The 18,984-nt window shown below is 36.2% G+C and overlaps 1 protein-coding gene across 1 annotated transcript in view; it reads right to left on the bottom strand.

Moving 5' to 3' along the window:
- The window catches only part of LOC131165267 (exocyst complex component EXO70A1-like), an 82,774-nt gene that overhangs the window by 11,507 nt on the left and 52,283 nt on the right, over positions 1-18,984 (bottom strand). The gene's annotated exons all lie outside the window — the stretch shown is intronic.

Genomic DNA, 18,984 nt, shown 5'->3' on the forward strand with positions numbered 1-18,984 from the left:
GAATCGTGACAATGACATCTCCCACCTTCTTCGGTCAACTGAATCCATCTGGTAATAACCAGCTTGGTCGACCGAACACAATGTGGCTGAAAAGTCAGACTATTGACCAAGCCTCGGCCGACCGAAACCCTAGCTGTGAAAAAGCCTTGGTCGGCCGAAGGGTCAAGAAGTCAACACTTTGACTTCGCACGGTCGACCGTTCAGTTTTTGAACGTATTGTCCTAGGTCGACCGAACAAACACATGTTTGACACCCCAACTATTCGGCCGACCAAATGTGTAATTCACTTTGACTTGGGTCGACCGAACTAGCATGAGTAGCCAACCGTCCTCTAACTTGGTCGACCGAACCCACTAAGGGGTTCAAAATCGCCTTGAGACGGTCGAACATATTCTTAGTTCAAAATCTTCACGGTCGACCGAACTTGTTAAAGTGGTCGACCGAACCTCTCGGGTTGAGGAAATTTTTACCACAGTTAAACAGGATTAATTTTCATTAAACTTAATTAAACTTTTTCTAAAATTCCCCTTGTATCCCCAACGGTCATAATTTGTTGAAATACTCTATATATACCCATTCATTTGGAGAGATTAGCAAGATAATTAGCAAAAATTCTCTCTCAAGTTTTTGTGCTTCCATTGCTTATACACATCATTTTTCAAGCATATCATTTACTCTCTCTTTATTTATTTCTTGCTAAAATTATTTACAAAAAGAGAGTTGCATCTTTATACTCATTTGCAAATCCATTACAACTTTGAGTGAGCTTGAATTCTGGTATTGTGCGCTCAACTATATATTATTGTTAAAGCTTATTACTCTCACATTCTTGTGTTGTGTGATATTTCTTTTGAGAGTAAGGCTAGGGTTTTTCTCATCATATTTGATTGATAAATATTCTTGAGAAGAACTCATATTATCTTCTGAGTCTTGGCACCCTCATTGCTAGATTCAAAAGCTTGCTTGCATTATTTGATAAAATACTTTTGAGCAAGCTTGAACCCTAATCTCAGTAGTGCTTAATACTTGAAAAATATTATTGTTGAGATATTAACTTAGAGATTCAAAGTTCCTTTGATTATATACTGATTATATTATTTTGAATCAAAGGTTGTCACTCTCACGTATACGCACATTTATACACATCTATTGAGAGCTAAGACTTGCTTAAACCAAAATCTCACTTGAGCATATATCCATATCATCTGCGTGTATATATTTGGATCATAATATTGTACAAATCTACTTGTGTTAGAAACACTTTCCATTGTACAAAAAATTTATTGATTGTATTCTAGGCGTGGCCTGAGATGGGTATCCTTCGCCCTTTAAGGAGAGTTTGGGTCTTCTCCGCCCCGCAAGGAGAGTTTGCAAAGGTTGGGGTCAGCCTTGAAAATTTGACCTAGGGTATTCCCTTGCCTAGTAAGGAAAGGGTGGTTGAAACCGGTGCTGCTCCACCCGTTAAGTGAGCAATAGTGGTAACCTTGGGCTTGCAAGCTGAGGTGGGAACATAGGCACGTTTGCCGAACCCCAATAACATTTTCGATGTCTCATTTACTTTTCTTGCTTTACAGTTTGTTGCTTGCTTAATTCTATTCATCTCCTAAATATACTGAATTGTGAATTGTTGGGAGATACTGAAACTGTATTGCTTGTGCGAGTATTGATTGATTTATCTTTTTTACAACTTCATACGTGTTTAGACTGCCCCTAGGTTGAGATATACCGAACTGTTGATCATTTAACCTAGGAAATTTTAAAATTTCCAATTCACCCCCCTCCTGGGAACACACCATAACTAACAATTGACATTAGAGCCTTGTTGCATTGACTTAAATGTTTTTGCAAAAAGATCGCAATGGCTCACGTTGGTGTCTTCCCGTTTTGTGAGGGAAAATTCTCTACAAGCCCTCCAATGTTCTCTAGTGAAAATTTTGCCGATTAGAAACTTAGAATAACTTTTTTTATCAAATCATTGAATTGGAGGACTTGGAGAGTTATTGCTCAAGGGAATATCGTGCCTCTGAAAACTATCGATAATGTTGAAATTCCCAAATTAGAATTTGAGTTGAATGAGAACGATATGAATTTAATGCAAATAAATTTCGATGCCATGAATATTCTATTTTATGCTTTAGATACTAATATCTTTCATGAAGCAAGGGCATGTCAAAATGCTTAAGAAATATGGGAGGAACTCGAAAAGAGGTATGGAGTAACTAAGCAGGAAAAGGCTATCCCTTCGTGTGATTCAAACTCAAAAGATCATGAAGGAGAAAATCGGTGCTTTATAGCTTTAACCGGCGAAGAGGTAAATTTGTCTCCTTCTACTTCATCGAATAACTCATGCACTGATTCACGCGATAATTCTTGTGATACATCTGATACTGAATCATGTGATAGTTCTAGTAGTGAAAGCATGCCTACTTATGAGGAATTGTAAGTTGAATACATTAGAACTCATAAATCTCTTGTTAAAACTAACAAAAGATATACTGCCTTGAAAAACAAGAATGAGATTTTATTGAAAAATTTTGAATCTAAAATTCTTGATGTTAAGAAAAATGATTTGAAAATCATAAGATTGGATAACAAAAATGCAATGTTGGAAAAAGAGCTAAAAGATTTAAGATTCCAAATTTCCAGTGATAATACAAAGGATCTTCTTATTTCAGAACTTGAGTGTAAGGCAAACACACTGATCAAAGAATTTGTAAAATTACAGGATGTTTGCAAAGGATTAGAGAATTTAAAAATTCAAGATCTTGAAAGAAAATTAGAAGACTAGGCTAAGATCATCTATACTTTTACTAGAGGCAAAGACAACTTTGAAAAGTTGTTAAGTTTACAAAAATGATCTTAGATAAAGAAGGTATAGGTTATAATGGAATTGAAAATAGGAAAAGAAACCTATACATGGGGTACTTTGTAAGAGAATCTAAACATTATCCTAGTACCTCCTCCAATCTGTATACTCACACCACCTGCATCTTGCGTAAAAAGAAGGGGCACATAAAATTTGATTGCCCGTTTAAAAGGAAAGGTGTGAAACCCAAACAGGTCTGGAGAGTCAAAGAACCACCTGGTCCTAACCCATCGAGACTCAAAGATAGAAAAATGGTATGAGTTGTCAAAAATGGAAACTCCTTAAGACCAAAGGAAGAATGAACTCCAACTGGAATCACATAATCACTTTATTCTCCCTTAGTTCTTAGGATTAGTCAAAGAGGGAGTGATGACTACTGGCTTAGGGAGTGGTGTGTGCTTCAAATGAAAATTCTTAGTATATACCTTCACTTCTATTTTGTAACACTAAGAACCTTAGTGAATCAAGCCAATGTGGAAACTTAGGACATATATCCAATCTGACCTTAACAGACATATATCAATTGTGATTGGATAAAATGTGAGAATATTGACAGAAGACTAGTTGAGGTTTTCAATCCACTTCCACTATAGACAAAGCATTTTTATGCTTGGTACATAATTCTTAATGCTTAACCCATGCCTAAACATGAATATCTTAAAGTTAAGCATATTCTTCTTGCCCATTGCACAAGCTTGAGTTTTAGGAAATATGTCTTATTATATATCATTCATTCCTAAACTCATTTTTTTTACATTAAAGCCATGATAAAAAATCTAGTCACCACACAGGTCATAAGCACTACTATAATAAATTCCTAACGTATTAAGTGCTTGTTTAAAAAGACATCCTTCGTAATCAAAATTTGGGGTAATCAGTAAGGGAATCAAAATGTTTCCTTTGAGCTTGAGATATAAAGATCCTCTAATTTTGGCTCACCATCTCCTCCGTAGGAAATCTTTACCAAACCACGATCACATCAGGTAAAGATTCATCCTTTCATTGGTTCGTATCCTTACTCTAAATTGTGATCATATCTAAAAGATATCTTCCAATCTCCAAAGAGCATTGTTCACAACATTTATATACTCATAAACGCTTTTTGCCCAATTAATCAGGACATATTCACCAATACGAAAATATTCTGAATTTTTGTCCTACCTCGTTTAAATACTCTTTTGAACTTAATGAAAATGTCACTACTTAAGAGTATTTATCCTATACTTCTCCCACAAAGCTCTCAAACATTAAAATCAAAACAATTAGAGCTTCTGCTTGGTATCAAGTGACTAAAATGATTGCTATAGGATTCAATCTAGATGATATTCACAGGAAACCTATGCACAAGCAGTAAATCTCCATAGTCATTCTGATCTTGTGCCTCTCCCGTATTGAAAATCATAAGAAAAGAGGCAAATAAAGGCTTAAAACACTTAAAGAAATATTTATTGTGACATTTTGGTCCAATAAAACTATGCATCCAAAGTCAAGTCTAAATCATTGAAAATCTTAGAAGACTTAGCTAAAGAACTTGAAAAATAAGGCATGATTTGGATAAGTACTTAACTGAGGGGGAGCATCTTTCTCTCAGGGTTTTATAAAATTAAAATAATTTGATGATCATTCCTATGTTCATATGCCTTTATGAAAAACAACAATGCACTAAACTCATAACTATCCACTATTATTCATTGTTCATATTATCTTCTTGATGGATAGCTTATCTTGAACTGTTGATCATACTACAGGGTTGCATGCCTATATCGAATGCCTCCTACATAGCGGATGCAGTGTATTGAGTATTGCATGATGGTAGTGTTTATAGGTTCTCGCATGCTTGAACTGGATGAAATCTACATGATGCAGATTATTATGCCTTGCCTACTTGAAACTATCAGGTTTTTGGTGCATGTTTATATGGGAAAATGTTCAATTTACAGACGACATGTTGCTGAAATTTCGTGAAATTTTTCCAAAACAAAACCATGTACTAAATTGACCATGATTTAATGCATATGAAAAATTGAAAGGATGAGTGAATCAAAAGAATAGATTACTGAATCTCATTGTTGATCAGAAATGGCATGCATAAAAATATACATAGGGGAAGCAACTTAAATTAGAATACTACAACTCTGAAAATTTAAGCTCTCTCACATTTATATTCATATACTTCATATTTTATGAGAACTGCATCTGCTATCCATAATGAACTGCATATCTATATTATGTTTTATAGATATTGAAAATATTAATAATCATAGCTTGAATTGTCTTGGACTATATTGAATATCCTGCATGATTTGAATGATGAGCTTACTTGTAATCAATCAGGTCATTGATTTACTTTTTGGGGATTGCTCTATTTTCAAAAGGCATACTGCCGAAATTTCTAAAAATGTTCTTCCCAAAATTAAATCATTCACTTAATTAACCATGTCTTGTGTTTACTTTCCTACCTTAGCCCCTTCTTGTTGATGTCAAAAGGAGGAGAAGTGTCTAATGCAAAATTGAGAAAGCTAAATGCATATCATTGAAAGCCAAATGCATATCATTCCATATTATTTGAGTTTTATTGACAACCAAAAATTGAATGCATAATTTGCGTGTGTGTGCGTGTCTTCATTTGTCATATGCTTGCACTTCAAATTTAAATTCTATGCATATACTCAGGGGGAGCTTGTTAGGCTTTGCTTACTTTTGCAAATTGTTTTTGTCATCATCAAAAATGGGGAGAATGTTGACTCTATGAGTATGATCCCGTTTTGATTATGACAAAACAAATGTTTCTTACCTGTGCACTGAGCTTCTTGAACAAGTTCATCCTTAACATGCACTGACAGTAGGAACACAAGGAAGCCATATGGCCCATAAAGTTCAAGTTTAAGCTGACGCTTGAAAAAGCAAACGGAATGAAGACCACTTTTTTCTTGTTGTAATTGCATTCAATTTATTTGGTTTGTAATTTTTTATGGTCTGTAATAATTGCATCATGCATGATAGGTTTATATGCTCAAGACCATAGATTAACCTTAGGGATCACGAAGGTCGACCGACATTGAATTTTTGGGGTTAACTCAAAAGCCCATTGACTGACTTTAGGAACCCTCACATTTCAAAAGAAAATTCCCTTAAGCTTATTTTCCAACACACAAACCAGGGATTAAATCAAATAAGGTCAAAAAGAAAGGAATTTTTTTTAAAGTAGGTCAGTCGACCGACCCTTTGGCGTTATAATGCCTTGGTCAACCAAACGGCCAAGAAGTCAACTTTTGACTTTGCTTGGTCGACCGAACACAATGTGGCTGAAAAGTCAGAATATTAACCAAGCCTCGGTTGACCGAAACCTTGGCTATGAAAAAGCCTTAGTTGACCGAACAGTCAAGAAGTCAACACTTTGACTTCGCACGGTCGACCGTTCAGTTTTTGAACGTATTGTCCTAGGTCGACCAAACCAACATGTGTCTGACACCCCAACTGTTCGGCCAACCAAATGTGTAGTTCACTATGACTTGGGTCAACCGAACTAGCATGAGTAGCCGACTGTCCTCTGGCTTGGTCAACTGAACCCACAAAGGGGTTCAAAATCGCCTTGGGATGGTCGACCATATTTTTAGTTCAAAATCTTCACAGACCAAACTTGTTAAAGTGGTCGACCGAACCTCTCGGGTTGGGAAAATTTTTACCGCAGTTAAACAGGGTTAATTTTCATTAAACATAATTAAACTTTTTCTAAAATTCCCCTTGTATCCCCATCGATCATAATTTGTTGAAATACTCTACATATACCCATTCATTTGGAGAGATTAGTAAGAGATTAGCAAGATAATTAGCAAAAATTCTCTCTCAAGTTTTTGTGCTTCCATTGCTTATACACATCATTTTTCAAGCATATCATTTACTCTCTCTTTATTTATTTCTTGCTAAAATTATTTACAAAAAGAGAGTTGCATCTTTATACTCATTTGCAAATCCATTACAACTTTGAGTGAGCTTGAATTCTGGTATTGTGCGCTCAACTATATATTATTGTTAAAGCTTATTACTCTCACATTCTTGTGTTGTGTGATATTTCTTTTGAGAGTAAGGCTAGGGTTTTTCTCATCATATTTGATTGATAAATATTCTTGAGAAGAACTCATATTATCTTCTGAGTCTTGGCATCCTCATTGCTAGATTCAAAAGCTTGCTTGCATTATTTGATAAAATACTTTTGAGCAAGCTTGAACCCTAATCTCAGTAGTGCTTAATACTTGAAAAATATTATTGTTGAGATATTAACTTAGAGATTCAAAGTTCCTTTGATTATATACTGATTATATTATTTTTGAATCAAATGTTGTCACTCTCACGTATACGCACATTTATACACATCTATTGAGAGCTAAGACTTGCTTAAACCAAAATCTCACTTGAGCATATATCCATATCATTTGAGTGTATATATTTGGATCATAATATTGTACAAATCTACTTGTGTTAGAAACACTTTCCATTGTACGAAAAATTTATTGATTGTATACCAAGCGTGGCCTGAGGTGGGTATTCTCTGCCCCTTAAGGAGTGTTTGGGCCTTCTCCACCCTGCAAGGAGAGTTTGTAAAGGTTGGGGTCAGCCCTGGAAATTTGACCTGGGGTATTCCTTAGCCCAGTAAGGAAAGTGTTGTTGTAACCGGTGCCGCTCCACCCATTAAGTGAGCAATAGTGGTAATCCTCAGGCTTGGGAGCTGAGGTGGGGATGTAGGCACGTTTGCCAAACCCCGATAACATTTTCGTTGTCTTATTTACTTTTCTTGCTTTACATTCTGTTGCTTGCTTAATTCTATTCATCTCTTGAATATACTAAATTGTGAATTGTTGGGAGATACTGGAACTGTATTGCTTGTGCTGAGTATTGATTGATTTATCTTTTCTACAACTTCATACGTGTTTAGACTACCCCTAGGTTGAGATATACTGAACTGTTGATCATTCAACCTAGGGAATTTTAAAATCTCAAATTCACCCCCCCTCTTGGGAACACACCATAACTAACACAAGCTGAGAATGGAAAATACCTATGCGCCAGCTTGAGGGGGATTGTGGGAAAACGTGTTTAATGACTTGTATTCTATACATGTATATTTAGCTATTTTAGGAAATTTTGTAACAGCTTGTATTCCTAGAATTTGGCTGATTTGGTTAGTTTCCTATTCTGTTAGAATATCCCGTAAATCATGGAATCTGATATAACCTAGTTAATTTTTCCTTTTCTGCTGCTATGGTTGATGTATATAGCTAACGTTTTGTGTATTATTCGTAAAGATGAAGAAAATTCTTCCACAAAGTGTTTCTCAGTTTGTGTCATATGTACTTTAGATACTAATGAATTTAGTAGGATCATGACTTGTCAAAATGCTACGGAAATTTGGGAAGAACTAGAAAATAAATATGAAGAAACCGAAGAGAAGAAGGCTACCACTTGGGATGATTCAGAATCAAGTGATCAACAAGTGGCAAATTGTTGCTTGATGGCAGTAAACGATGAAGAGGTACACATTTCTCCCTCTACCTCATTTAATTATTGTAATGAATCATATGATAATTCTTGTGAAGAAAGCATGCCTTTTTACGAAGAACTACAAAAAGAATTATTTAAGGTTCATAAGATTCTAGTAAAGATGTCCAAAAAGAGCATAATTTTGAAAAATCAAAATAAAAGCTTGGAAAAAGAATTAAAAGAATCTCATATCATTCTTGAAAGGGAAAAGAATGTGAAAATCACTAGCTTAAAGAGAAAGGTGGAAGATTATTCTAAAATAATTTGCAAAGTTACAAGTGAAAAAGATAACTCCAATAAATCCTTAGGAGTTAAAAGAAATAATTTTTTCAAAAAGGATTCGAGTTCATCTTATAAATCCTACGGTCATAATAATTTTTATGCCTCATCATGTAAAAATAGGGTTAATAAGCCAAATCTTTCACATACATACAAAACTTGCTTATATTGCAAAAGGAAAGGGCACATTCATAACACTTGCCCCTTCAGAGGTGCAAAAGGCAAAGAAAGGAAGATTGTACAGGTTGTCAAGAAAACAAACCCCTTAGGACCCAAGGAAGAATGGGAACCAAAACGAATTACATAATTTTTAGAATAGTTCTTCCTTAGATCTTAGGATTAGGTATCTATTAAGAATCAAGTAAATGAAAAGGGATAGTGATGACTAAATGAACCTACATAATGCTTGAATAGTGGATAGTGCTTAAGATGTCAAATCCTAGCATATGCAATTTACTATACTAAGGACTTTAGAGAATTAAGCCAATATGAGAAATTCAAATGATAAATCCAATATGATCTTTTAACTGTATATATCACTGTTGATTGGTTAATATATGAAAGTATTGGCCATAGCTCAAGGGATGAGATAGCATGCTAACTTAGGACTAGAAAGGAATGAAACAACATCTACTTAATTTCACATATGTCTCCACATAAATCCAAAAGATATCATTCCTCCAAAATGTCCAAAGTAAAGGTTAAGGGCTTAACTAGCCTATTTAAGTGTTACAATAGAAAATTTCTTTTAACCTTGTGTTTCTGAGATAAATAACCTAGGTCATCTACTTTTAAATAAAATCTCAAAAGCATGCTCTAGAAAATCTACTTCTAATGGACAAAGGTGTCTTCCATAGTTATATAATTCTTGATGAATTATGTATGCTTAAATATGAATATAGCATATTTTGTCCATCACACAGAATTGAGATTTAGGGGAATCAATCATAACAACAAAAGTATTGTGTACCATCCAACCCTAAACTCATCTTGGAACTTTAATGCTTAATTAAAATTCAAAGACATTCAAAAATGAAAATTCAGTCATCACTTATAATTCAGCTTGTCAATTTCTACTAGTGGAAACCTTCCCAAACTTGATTATAAGCACTAATTATCATGATCAATTCTTAATCTACTAGACATCCTACCATGATTAGAGGCATCTATTAAGGGATTCAAGTTTTTCATTAAGTCAAAATAAAATATTCCCTCTGTGCTTAATCTGTGAAAAATTCCTTAATACAAAAGCATTCTCTTCCATAGAAAAACTTCACCAAACCACAATCAAATTCGGTAAAGAATAATATATTCATAGTTTCGTATCCTTGCTCAAAGTTGTGAACATATTTGTAGGGTACCTTTCCATTAGTGGTAAATTTGGAATCACCAAGAGCATTGATCAAGAAAAATTCATATAATCCTAAATGCTCATTGCCAAAATAGTTTAGGACATACTTATCATGCTTAATCCACAAGCATGAAAAATTACTTTTGAAAAAGTTCATACTCCCTAATCAACTCTCAACCCTTTATCAAATACTTGGTAAATCTTTACATAAGGTAACTCCTCGCTCTTCATTGTAAAATCATATGCAATAATTATGCACTCTTATCACAAGAAGAACCTTAATATATTTTTGATACAGATGCAATGTTGGGTTCTCTAAAATGAACATTGATGCTTATCTAAGAAACCCCCACTCAACTATGAACTTCAAAGTATTCGTGCAATGCAATTTGGTTTTTGAGCATTCACAACATATGATTAAGTCAAAAAGAAAATTCTCCATTGAATACTCCAAAGATATTCTTTATATAAGAGTATTTATCCATATTCCCTTATAAGCTCTCAATCCTTGATCAATCAATTAGAGCTTCATATTATTAGAATGGTATTGTTGGCCGCAACTAAGCTAGGTTGGTTGCACTAGGTTTCAACCAAGAAGAAGGTGTCAATTTCAAAGAAACTTACGCATCAGTAGCTAAATTGTAAAGCCATTTGCATGTTATATTGTCTTTGAATCCCATAAGGATTTCAAGTTTTATCAAATGGATGCCACTCAGATTTTAAAATCCTTACCCCCACGCTGAAAAATAAATCTTCTGATCTTTCTCTTCTCACGCGAACATTCAAATTTTAAATGAGTTGATACGCAATTTGAGAAAATTAAGCGAAGAAAACAAATGAGCTGGGAGAATTAAACTCCTTTTGATGATGGGGGAGAACTTAACAAAAATGGAGTTCGGAAAAATGAAGATCTTATTTTGAGATAAAAGGGGGAGAACTTTGAACAAAAAAGCAAAATGAATAATCTTAGATCAAAAAGGGAGAGAATGTAGAGCAAAATGCAAAATAGTTGAACTTAGATCAAAAAGGGGAGAGCTTAAAAGCAAAATTGAAAGCTGGGTGCGCATAGAAGAAAAATTGAAAATCTTATGCTTTGTGAGCATAGAAGAAAAATGAAAATCTTATGCTTTGAAATCAAAACCTGGGTGAGCATAGAACAAAATGGAAATTTAAGGGCAAGAAAAGAACTTGAAGCAAAATGGAAGTCTTATCTGTTGATAATATCAAAAGAAGGAAAATTCTAGCCGCAAGATGGAGATTTAAAACATTCATGACATTTGGTATTAGAAATTTTAAATTTATGTCATGAAGTTCAAAAGTCTAAGTATACAAGAAAGAGTTAAAAAAAAAAAATTCTTCTAAAGTCATTCTGTAATTTTTGAACATATTATGTTTAGACGACGCCTTTTGCTGATGTCAGAAGGGGGAGAATTATGAGCGAAATGGTTATATTATTAAATTTATGATTAAATTTGGGAGAACTATGAGCAAAATACTTTTGAATTCTACGTCAAAAGGGGGAGAATTATGATTATTAATATGGTTGGGAGAATTATAATACGCAAAATACATTTTGAAAGCTAATCAAAATTGAGCTTAAACAACTATGAATTGAAAAATTTTAAGTCTTAATCTCAATATGCCTAACATGCTTTACATTGCTTATTCTTATGTTTATGCATATTGTGAGGGGGAGCCTTGTCAATGCTACCTCATTTTCCTCCTTGTTTTTCATCATCAAAAAAGGGGAGACTGTTGGCTTTTCTAGGTTTCATCCCGTTTTGATAATGACAAACCAAGACATCTAATTGTGCTACTAAGCGTGTACACAGGTATATTAAAGTATTAGACACAATAATAGATGCATATTGGAAAGCAATGAAGCATACAAGACGATGTTATTTGACTATGAACATGGAGCTTATAAAAACCAAGCTTGAAGACTATGGCTATGATTATGGAGCTCATGAAGTCCAAGCTTGAAGAATTAAAAGAATTTATTTCATGTATATTGCAAATAGGACCTATATGAGTACACTATCATTTATTATGTGAAGAAACTCATAGGTGACCTTAGTTGGACCCTAGGCATTCTATATTTCATTGAAAATCATTTTATAAATGTGCAAATATTATTTCAAAGTGTTAAAATCATTTTTGAAATGAAAAACCCCAAAACAAGATTCTCCAAATCCCCTTCTTTTTTCTGCAGCCGCATTGCGATTTTCTCTATTAATATATTCCCATCTTCAAAAATCTTCAACACAAAAGTTTTGGGATTTTTTTCCTAACTTTCTGTTGATACCTAGATCCTCCTTTTTGAAGTTCTCTAGCAAAACTTATGCTCCAAATACTAAAGGGTGTTGCAGGAAAATTGTGGTTGAAATTTACCAAAAACTCGGGCGACCAAACCAGGCAGTTCGGGCGACCAAGTTGCTATTGACTTGCAAAAATTCCATCTCCAAGCCATTTGGGCGATCGAGTCCCAATCCGGTCGACTGAATCCTGCGGCAAAAAGCCGCAAAGCTAGGAAATGACTAGTTTTCAAATAATAAATTATTTTTAAAAGCCTAACGGCCATAAAACGGCTAGTAAATCATCTTGCCTATAAATACAAGGTGTCTAACTTGTTTTAGTAACAAGAGAAAAGAGGAATATACATCTATCATACACATCCAAGTTTTTGGTCTTGATTGAAAATCCTTTTCAAGCACTTTGCATTTCTAGTTCATTTTTCAAGTGCACACTAACTCTCTAGCTCAAAAATCATTCTTGAAATTCATTGATTGAAGAGAGACCTTCTAGTTACTCTTTGAGCTTCATTTCATAATCATATTGAGAGTGTATTAGCTTGCTATTTCTATTGTACTTATCCGCTCAAGTTTGGAGCATTCATTGTACAACAATTTCTATTGATTCCGCTTTGTAAGGGAATCACCACCTATTGAAGGAGAGAGGTGACTTCGCCTAGTGAAGGAGAGAGGCAACTCCGCCTAAGTAAAGGAGAGGCATCTCTGCCTAGTGAAGGAGAGAGGCAACTCCGCCTAAGTAAAGGAGAGAGGCATCTTCGCCTAGTGAAGGAGAGAGGCAACACCGCTTATTGAAGGAGGGATTGTAAAGACTTCTCCACCTACTGAAAGAGAGAGATTTTCTCCACCTATTGAAGTACATAGTGGAATCCTCGAGTGGGTTGCTTGAGGCAAGGACGTAGGCAAGAATTGCCAAACCTTGTAAAAACACGGGTTTTATTCTCTCTTCTCTAATTTTTTTAAATTAAGCACATTTATATTTGTTCATATTTGTTGTGATTATTGATTGCATTTATGTAGTTAGATCACATGCTTAAACTTTGTTTAAAATTGTTAAGTATTTGCATAAATTTTTTAAACACCCAATTCACCCCTCCCCCCCCCCCCCTCTTGGGACTACACCTTAGCTAACAAGAGATATAGCTCATAGTTGCAAATGTAATGTAGGTAGCAGTTCATTGGTGGAACATTGCAGCTCATTCTGCTTTTGCTAACAAACTCTGATTCCATATTTAATTTACTATAACCTTCCTCAACCTGGGCAGCAAGGTCATTAACCGAGTATCAAAATATGCTTTCTTCATTTTTTTTTTTTTTTTTTCCCCTGTGTATTGATGTTCAACATGCTGGCAACCAATGTAGCAAGTTGGACTGAATATACAGAGCTGGGAACAGGTAACTGATGTAGAGTTAAATAAATGAGCAGCCTATTTCATTGACATTCATACAAAAAGCATAAAGAGAGGAGGGCTAATAAAACCAGAACAAGTTAAAATGAGAGGGCTTTGAGCCATGGTGTGCAATGACTAGACACTTGTCAATGATGAAGGACCCAATTAAAGAAAAAATCATCGGTGGTTACAAGGCTAAACAATTGCAAGGCTGTCGTTTTCAACAACCAGCAACATCAATAATCAGGAATCCAATGATGGCTAAGAATAATGATGATAGGAAGGCATAGGTGCTCAGGCAGATGCCAGAAATGAGGTTGGGGCTGTGTGAAGTAGAGCAGCTGTGATTAATTCTAGCTCTATTATGTTGCAGCGGTGGAGGCTCCAGCATAAAATTTAAAGTTGGGGTGGAATTGAGTGGCAAGGATTTTGCAGGTTTAATTGGCAACAGGAATAAACAATTTGGAGGGGTCAAACAAATTAGCAACAATTGGATTTCAATCAAAGAAGTGCTCTGAATTAGGACACAGGGATACTGCAGCGTGGAAGTAGGAAGTGGATGTCAGCGAGGATGATAGCACACGACAGCTGCAGCTCTGATACCCCTTAGCAGAGCACAATATAACCAAGCAATATTTCTCAAAACAAAATTCTTTAATTCCCAAAAGCTGATCCTAAATTCATTAAGGGGAATAAACTGATTTAGAAGCCCTAACCAATATAATCAATTGGACTACTTCACCCAAGATACAAAATCAAAACAAATAACTGTACAAAATTTGAAGAATAAAATGAAAAATATAATTAAAATCTTCTAGGCCTGTTGGAATTTGTGGGCAACCGGCATTCGGTTGTGGAGGCATGTATACTTGACACCATGTCAGCGAATCACCATAAGCAACAGTTTTACCAATGGATGCAGATTTGTCCTTCCCTTACATCTTCTTTCTGGTTATGAACCATTCCTTCAATGCTTGCCAGTTCAAAAGCATATGGTTAGGAGCACTTTCAAAAAAAATTATTTCTTTAAACCATCCCCAATTTTTTTGCCTCACCTCCCACGCCACCCATTATAAATTTTCTTATACCCCACAATGATGGCAGGGTCAAGTTTGAGGCCCCACATACCACAATTCACAAACTTACATGACCTGTGCAAGACAACACAATAACTCCAAACCTAGTCTTTTCACTACTTTAAGTGTTCACGGATTGATCAAGAAGAGGACCGAGTGAATATTGCAACAATATACCTTGTTGGGGATGCTAAACTATGGTGGAGAACTAAATGGAAAGATATTCAGCACAATAGGTGTGTCATTAATACATGGGAGGGATTGAAACAGGCGTTGAAGACACAATTTTTTACCCACAAAATGTAGAGCACATGGCACAGTGCAAGGAATCAGATTTACAGCAGACCGGTTTAATAAGGAGCTATGTACAGGAATTACAGGCCCTATTGTTGGACATCAAAGACATGATTGAATTAGATAGGCTATCCCAGTTCCTCCGGGGGTTGAAGACATGGCCAAAGAATGAATTCGTAGACAAGGGGTAAGTGACCTCTCTTCCACCCTCGTAGCTGCTGAACAGTTGGATGATTTTTCAAACAGTTCTGAACAGCAAAATTACCCAATGTCCGCTAACAATGAATTGAGACCCAATAAAGTGTACAAACCCACAAATGGGGGAAAGGAGAGAGAAATGAATAGTACTTTGAAAAATAGAAGAGCTCCCATAACTAGGGAGTGGAGGGGCGGACATACAGGGGGTGGGGACCTACTTTTGAATGGAAAGAAGATCAAGGCCATGATTGATACAAGGGCCACTCATAATTTCATTGCTGATACAAAAGCCCAACGGTTAGAACTACAAGTAGACAAACTCTCAATAAGGTGACCGTATGCAACAAATACCCCATTCCGTTAATTTCATACATTTTTGACCAATTAAGTATAGCCAAATATTTCACTAAACTGGCCTTGAGATCGGAATATCACCAAGTGCACATTGCAGAGGGAAAAATGAACCAAAGACCACTTGTGTCACCTGCTATGGAGCATTCGAATTCCTTGTCATGCCTTTTGAGTTAACAAATGCACCTACTACCTTTTGTACTTGAATGAATCAGGTTTTGTGGGACTACCTTGACCGATTTGTAGTCGTCTACCTTGATGACATAGTTGTATTCAGCTCATCATTAGCAGAACATAAAGATCACCTTCGACAGGTTTTTCAAAAGCTCTGAGAAAATCAATTATATGTGAAAGGGGAGAAGTGTGCTTTCGCCCAAAAGTGTATCAAGTTCTTAGAGCATATCATTGAAGAGGGCCAAATATGGATGGATTCAACAAAGGTACAAACCATCCATGAATGGAGAGCACCTACATCCGTTAGGGAATTGCGATCCTTCTTAGGGCTTACCAACTACTACAGAAAGTTTATAGAGGGGTACTCTAGAAGAATTGTGTCATTAACACATTTATTGAGAAAAGGGGTACCATGGGGGTGGTCAGAAGATCGCCAATTAGTATTTGTTGAACTAAAGAAAAATATGGTAGGAGATCCTGTGCTAACCCTTCCCGATGTGACAAAGTCATTTGAAGTACAAGCAGACGCCTCGGACTTTGCATTAGGGGGAGTTCTCTTACAGGATAAGCATTCGGTTGCTTTTGAAAGTCAAAAATTAACGGGTGCCAAACGGAACTATACAACCCAGGAGAAGGAACTTTTAGTGGTGGTACACTGTCTTTGGGTGTGGAGGCACTACCTCTTGGGGTCCAAATTTGTTGCAAAGACAAATAATGTGGCAATTACTCACTTCTTGTCACAACCAGGACTAACTTCAAAATAAGCCCGCTAGCAGGAGAAGCTAGCTGAATTCAATTTTGAATTTGAATACAAAGCAGGGAAGACGAATCAAGTGGCTAATGCTTTAAGCAGGAAAACTGAATTGGCAGCACTGAAGTTCATAAGTCATTTATCAACTAGTATGGTGACTTTATCCCCGAAAGAACTTATCAGGGAACACTTAAGTACAAACCAGCGGGCGTAGACATTGAGCAAACTGATAGAAGAAGGGAAGACACGACAATTCAAGGTAGAAGATCGGCTGTTAATGACCAAAGGCAGACGACTTTACGTGCCCAAAGCTGAGAACTTCAGGAAAATCTTACTAAAAGAGTGTCATGATACATTGTGGGATGGACATCCCAGATGGCGAAGAACTCATGCTTTGATTACACAGGGGTATTATTGGCCGAATATGCAAGATGATGTAATGAGTATACAAAAACATGCTTGATTTGTCAACAAGACAAGGTAGAAAGAAAGAAGACCTCAAGATTGTTGGAGCCATTGCAAACTCTTGCAAGGCCATGGGAGAGTGTCTATTTAGACTTCATTTCCTTATTGCCAAAAGTAGAGGATTATGACACGATTCTGGTGGAAATTGACCAATTTTCAAAATATGCAACTTTTGCACCAGTTTCGAAGCCATGCTTAGCAGAGAAGACAGCTCAGCTATTCTTCAAGCATGTAGTAAAATATTCGGGTGTTCTAGAGAGCCTAATCAGTCGTAAGGATGTCAGATTCACTGGGGGATTTTGGGGTGAGCTCTTTCGCTTGATGGGGTCAAACCTTAATCTTTCCACCAGCTACCACCTTCAGATAGATGGTCAAGCAAAACGTTTTAATGGGATGCTGGAAGAATACTTATGACATTTTGTAAACTCAAATCAGAAAAATTGGGTTTCCTTGCTGGATATAGCACAATTTTGTTTTAATTCTATGAAATCTTCCTCAACTAAAAAACACCCTTTTGAGATTGTGACACGTCAACAACTGACTCTCCTGCACACTCTTGATGGTCCATACAAGGGAAATTTCCCAAAAGCATACCAATTCACAAAGAATTGGTTGCAAAATATAGAAGTCACTTGTCAATTAGAAAAAGCATCAAAGCGCATGAAGAAATGGGCAGACAAAGGGCGACGACCACAACAATTTGAAGCTAGAGATCTAGTTTTTGTAAAAGTGCCACCATAGACATTTCGTTTTCTTCGCGGCAAAGATAAAAGGCTTCTACATCGCTACAAAGTTCCAATCAAGGTGATCGAGAAGGTGGGACATGCATTTTATCGACTTGAACAACCAGAGTGAATGAAGAGCCATAGACAACCAGTCCATCCGGTGTTTCACGTCAGCAACCTAAAGCCATTCCACACTGACTGCACCGATAAAAGTTAAGGAGATCAATGATTTCCAGAAGGCAGACTGTAACCAGAGATGTCCAGAGATCCTTGCAGACAGAGTTGTCAACGAAGAAGGTTGTCAACAACAACAATATTTGGTTTAGTGGATGGAGCTGGTACAAGAAGAGAACGGTTGAGAAAAGGCAGAACACCTCCAGCATATCATGCAGAAGACTGAAGATTTCAGAAATTCGAAGATAACGACACCAAAATTAGAAGATTGAAGAGGCCTTCAACAACACATCGACGGGGACATCGATAAAATGAGTGGGGGAGGATGTTAGGGACTGACAATGTAATGAGTTAAAATGGGGGAGAGAGATACTGCTCTAATTGTATTCTCGATAGATTTATAATGAATTTTGATTGCTTGTGTTAACGTTTGTATGGTTCTTCTCTTGGATATGAATAATACAAGCAGTCCTTTTCATTATGGTGTTTTGTTGCCTTGGACTGTGATATATCTTATTGCTTTAGTATTATTCCGTATATGAATGTCTTTGTTCGTGTGACATCTTATTGTTCCTAGTTTCTCATGGATATTGAGACTTATCTAGTGCTCATGCTTGCAGGCTTGAACGTGTGACTATTGGCTAATTCGTCGGGGGAGAGTTCTCAACGAGTGCCGCACGGCCCTTACTTGAGTCCTATTTTGGGAGTCTGTGACACTAAGTTAAACTAGCTAACACGTTTAAGTACGGTGCATATCGGTCTTATATTCTTTTTCATCACACTTGCATTCACTCATGCCAATGTACCATCAACTTCTCCCCCCACACCCCACCCCCTTCTACATAAAAAATTGGAAAAAAAAAATTTAAAAAAAAAAACCTAAGAAGCAAAAGAAAGACCCCGTTCAAGCTGCGCCCTCATCCAACGTTAGCAGGTAAGGGCATTAGGACCTAGGAGTTGTTTATAAGCAGGGTTATGCACCCCTAAAAGTTGCTAAGACTTCTAAAAAGTGGCATGCCTTTTTGAGTCCTACACTACTTCA

Source organism: Malania oleifera, chromosome 10 (assembly GCF_029873635.1).
Source record: "Malania oleifera isolate guangnan ecotype guangnan chromosome 10, ASM2987363v1, whole genome shotgun sequence".
In the NCBI taxonomy this organism is placed as follows: domain Eukaryota; kingdom Viridiplantae; phylum Streptophyta; class Magnoliopsida; order Santalales; family Ximeniaceae; genus Malania; species Malania oleifera.